Here is a 6,000-nt window from a genome sequence, read left to right on the forward strand (position 1 = left end):
CAATGCATTTTATTTTAAATCCAATACTGTAACGAACGTAACGAAAACATCGAATCCATGTCGATTTATTGCTTCAATGCTCGGGACTGACAACACTTAGGTTTCACCAACCAGCCCGGCGCAACGCGCCGAGTTAAACCCTAGTTTAACATAAAAGGTAGGTATGTATTTTGTATTTTTGTGTTTTTGTAATATTAAAATACAAGACTTTCTAGAGTCAAACATGATATCTTGGGAAGTTGAAAGTTGGTGAGATTTACGAAAACTAGCCCTCGTTATAAACCCTTTTTGTCTAATCTTTGACCTTGGTTTTGCCTCCCAAACGTGCGGCCTTAATGGATCCATACTTGACTCTTTTCATGTAATCATGCATTTGTTTCATTTTCTTAATTAAATTTGTTTTTCTTGGGTTTCCCTTTGATGAGTTTGGTCATATTAAAACTTTAATGGCAAGGAGATTATAAATCCGTTAAAGATTATGGAGGAGGTCAAGGTTAGGGTTGTTTACGAGCCAGGCAGAACCGACCGAAGGCTTGCTCGTTGCTTGGCTCGTTTACAACCGAATGTCTGAATTCGAACCGACCGAAAAACGAAACGAGTCAAAATCGAATCGAACATCGAGTGATTTTGAACATTATTTATTTATTTTTCACTTTAAAATTTTCAATAAAAAAACAAGTTTGAATACTGTAAATAATATATTTTGTAAACAAATTTATATTTTTAGACAAACATATATATGTTGTAAATTTTTAGAAGAAAAAAGTTTGAAGTGAGATATAATGAACATGTAAACAAACTTTTAATATTCTGAAAACTTAAATCAAACTAACAAAACTATAAACTTGATGGAAAAGAAAAAATTTAAAAGGGTTTAAAAAGTTGTATACTTATATTTAATGTGTGTTGTCTATATATTTATATATTTGTTCATATATAATTATATAAAAATAAATTACATATCCTTTGTATGGATAAGAAACCGAGTGTCGATCATTTGTTAGCGTGGTCGCTATAACGTGAATTTGATGTAACTTAGATGTAACTTTGGCTCAATTTAGTTCTACATCCTTTTAAATGATATATAGCTTTGTTCATAGTAATAAAAAAAATAAAATTACAAAAAGATAACTGATCATAATAAGAGAAAATCACTAAAATAGATATATGCATATAGACCATAAATTTTGCTCAAGTAGACAAGGGGTCTATAGAAGAGTCGGCTTATACTACACTAATGGATCTATGAGAGACAGGTAGTGCCAACACTTCTAAAATCCATCTCTTTCACAACCTGCATTTCGAACATCCGACTCCTTATAACCAATGTTGTAAAAATCGCTAGTCAGTAGTCGGGCAATGGGGTGAGGATTACTGATTAATCGAGATTAATTAGGATTAATCGGATCGGACTTTAATGTATATTTTACAGTTTTATATATACATGCACAAATTTTTATATGTAATTTACAATTTTATACATACAAAAACATATTTTGGCCGGAAATTGGCTAGAATCTTGCTGAAAACCGCTAGATTTTGCTGGAATCTTGCTGGAAACTGTTGATTTTGGTTGGAATTTTGTCGAAAACCGCTCATTTTGATTGGAATATCGCCGGAAACTGCTAATTTTGGTTAGAATCTCTCCGGAAACCGCCGATTTTAGCTAGATTTGACCGTTGACCGATTAATTAGCCGACTAACCCAAAATTAATCAGTGAAGTAATGACTAGCGATTAATCGAAGATTAATCGATGCCTAGTCAGGATTTTTGCAACACTGCTTATCGCGCACTTGAAAGTTAATACACATTTGAGCAAAATTGATGGTCCACATGCTTAATATGGTGATTTTATATTTGTTTTTTTTTCTTTTTCTGGTAGTTATTATTGACCTGTCAATGTGACTAGAAAATAAAACATAAGAATACAACTTCACTAGAAAATATATAACAAATACACTATCACTATAAATGAAAAAAGGCATTACATTCTAAAATCTATAGTTTTGATATGTTTTCGTCTTTTAAAAACAATCTATTGTATTTTCACTAGAAAATATTCTTAAACACTTTTATTCAATGTAACAAATGCAAAAATCATTACTACCATCTATTCTATTACAAAATTCCGACTTAAAATGTTACATCGAAGAAAATATTTATTAGTACTTTTCACTGCACCCAATAATTTTAATGATAATTTCAATAGAACAACGGATATGAAATACGTTTCCTTCTTCTCGCCACCAATTTTACAAGATTGGATATACAATTAAGGTTGGTAATTCTTTTTTCCACTTTCAAATGATTAATGTAGTTGCGAATTCAAAATTGAGTTTGATCTTGTTACCATCAAAATCTTATCATCTTTGGTATATCAAATTCATAAAAATTATCATGCGGATTAAAAGCATCGGCATTCTAAGATTAATTCTCACTATCAAATTCCCGCCCAAATAACTTCTTTTCTATTGATGGGAAAAAATATATATTGGTTATAAACATAGTATTGATTACAAATTCAACATACCGTATTAATTGGTAAAACTCTATTGAATTATTAATGCTATAAATTATATTGTAAACATACTTAATAATTAATATAAAAAAATATTAATATATATAATAATTACATGTCATAAATATATTTTCTTTAAAATTAAAATGTATATAAAAAAGTTTATGTTTAAAGAGTACACTAACATTTATTGAGACTTTTTTATATTGAATAAAACTATAATAATTTTGTTTACTTTTTACAAATATTCAAGGTTTAATAAGTCTTAAAAATCATAGACAAATTTTTCAATTTTGTTATATTTAGTATATGACTATTGTGGCAATTGAACAGCAGTGTGTTTATAAGGACACCATGAAAGCTGTTTAAAAAGTAAAATCTGGTGTTTTTTTTTGTTTATGGTTTAGGGTTTAGTGAAAAACATTTTTGTGAAAGACTTCAATTGTCTCTTTCAGATCTAAAGGCCTCATTGTTTTAAATGATGCTTCCGGTGGCATTGCTTTACTATTGTATACCGATGATAGAACAACCAATTCTCAATTTAAAATTAAAATGCATTTAATGATATAAAACGACTATATTTGTAATACATTTTTTACATAGTATAAAGAGACTTAATTATCTTTTATTTTATTTGTATTAAATTATTCATTGTAATTTATATATTAACTTATACCGTGTGATACACGGATTTCTAAAGCTAGTATATATATATATACTAGTTTAGAGCCCGTGTCACACACGGATAATTCAAATTATAAAATTATAAGTAAAACAAATAATTACATAGCGTATATGAAAAAAAATGTATTATATATATGCTTGTATCTATACAATGTGTACACAAATTGATTTTATTTATATCACAAAATAATTTTTTTAAATGAACTTAATAAAAAAATACCGTGCAAAAACGTACCCGAGAATGCTTCTTTCTATTGAAAAAATTCATTCTCGGTATCATATATGTATGAAAGAATTTTGGTTATGAACTAATTTCGGAAATAAGACTTCTCATACGATAGTAGTTCTAACCATTCAGCCTAAATACAAAAGGAGCGTTACCTTTATTGATATATTTATCAATTTACCACCCATCAAAGGAAAGTAGAACGTTAAATTGTAACAATGGATGTTCTTCAAGAACTATGTTTTTCTGAGCTACACCATGAAAATTATTTTGATAAGTTTCTCGATTTTGTCATAATGACAACATAAAAAACAACATGTTAACCCATTCAATTTTGTGAATATTTTGTTTCATTCGAGCATAGTTTGGCATGTCATGCTTCCCATACAATGTTCTTACCACCATTGAAAGAAAAATTAATGTTGACATAAATATTTCAAATTTGATAAAAGTTAAGCATTGATAGGCATGGGGGTGGCATGTCGAAAGTGCTCGCAATGTTTTCTTAAATTTTAATAGTTGACGGGAAAATAGTTAGTTTGTCAAATCCCGAACCTTTTGATTATTTCAAAAAATGCCCTTAAAAATAAATTTGAAACCCGAATCATGTTTAAAATTTTAACTTTCATACTTTTGACATTTTAAAGTCAACACTTTGAACCCATAACAAATTTGACGATAAATCTATTTTGCATTCTCAAACTTTTAAAAATACTCAAAATTTTCATTTTTGACCATAACAAATTTTGACCATAATGTAGTTAACTTGTACCAAACAATCTACTTACCAACTTTTGACCCATAAAATCAAATTTAAGTTCCACAAAAAAACCTGAAACAATTTTCATTTGAGAAACATGATTTGTTGTTGATTTTTGAAATTCACCAAATATTTTGAATATATAGTAAAATAATATATTAATAATTATATTTATAAAAATATATTGATATTATATAAATATAGTGTAAAAGGAAAATGAATAATTATTGATTTATTACATATATTATGGTATATTAGTTTTGGAAGGAAAAATTATGAGAATTAACCAAAATATGATAAGTGTCCACATTTATTTTACTTTATTAGAATAGGTAGATATATATATATATATATATATATTAAAAAACATATATTTGTTATCTCACATAATTTACTATTCATGAAAAAAACCAATTAGTTTATTACATGTATACTATAACATCTCAATTTTCAAAGTAGGTAGTTAGAACTTAATTCACTTTCAACTTTGATTTTAATGATGTTACATGTCTCTCCATATAAATCTTGATTTTAGTTATTTTTTTGTGTTTGATTTTACATTATTTCTTTCTATAATTAGTATTTGACATATTTTATTTTTAAATTATTATGTTTCTTAAATTCCGAATAACCATTGCAATACACTTATTTATATTTACATTTTAATACAAGTTTTGTGTGACACTGATCATGGTCAATATAATATATTCTAACTCTTTTCATAAGTAATGTTAATCTAAATTTAGAATACAAATGTGCGTCAATGTTTCTACGTACGATTTGATATAAATTTCATTTAATACCAAGCTCATCCAATGAGACACATGGGTCAAATATAATATATATATATATATATTCTTCACGACAACTTAAGTTTGCATATATACATACTTATTTCTATATAGCGTTCGATATAAATTTTATTAAAATCAGACCAATCATAATGTGCGTACAAACTTTAGTAACTTTACGTTTTATCAATGTCTCATCACGACGCACAGGTTAACTTGTATCAATGCTCCTACCGTAACGCGCAGGCGGTAGTTAAAGATTTAAGAGGTACGCTCGTGACTTGAATAGGGTAATTGGGTTACAATTGGGCTTATTAAATATGGGTTAAGGTAGTTTGGGCTTAATTTAGTGTTGGTCTAAAGAAAAAAAAATTAAAAGGTGGACTTATCATTTTCAAATAAAATGGGCTCCTATGTTTAGTGTATGGGTCTTGTTATTTAATTTGGGTCGGCCTTAACATCAACATAAAAATAAAAAAGTTTGGTTCAGAAGTCAAAAACTTTTTCATAAAATCATAGGAGTCATCAACAAAAAAACGAACGTTAAAAGTGATTTTTGGTAATATATGCAAATACATGGGAGTTTTTGAACTTGATTCCAAGCTTGTTTTTGATAGAAATAGTAGAGACGGGTTGTTGCAAGCAAAACACACAATCAAAAACATAAAATATAAACTGATAATTGATAGAAAGCCATGATTTCAATAGCGACTATCAGAAAATAGAATCATTACATAACTTCCATCTACCTCGGAGGAGCTCACACATTAACCAGCAACTTACAAATGATACTCTAATTCTCTATTTATAGTGACGTAACACATCGCATGCTCTCCAAGAAAATCACCCCTTGATGAAGAACATCTTAGTTTTGTCACTCACATGCATGTTCTAGTTTCGCAATGCAAAAGTAAACATTTCACGGACGACACTCTCAATCTGCAGAGCAATTTTCCGATATTCACTAATCCATCAGGACCATCCAATTAATATCATTTTTAAATTTCCAACCTAAATAAA

Source organism: Bidens hawaiensis, unplaced genomic scaffold, assembly GCF_021521415.1.
Source record: "Bidens hawaiensis isolate Kalapana, Puna unplaced genomic scaffold, B.hawaiensis_p1.1 tig00004282_1, whole genome shotgun sequence".
NCBI classification, from domain to species: Eukaryota; Viridiplantae; Streptophyta; class Magnoliopsida; order Asterales; family Asteraceae; genus Bidens; species Bidens hawaiensis.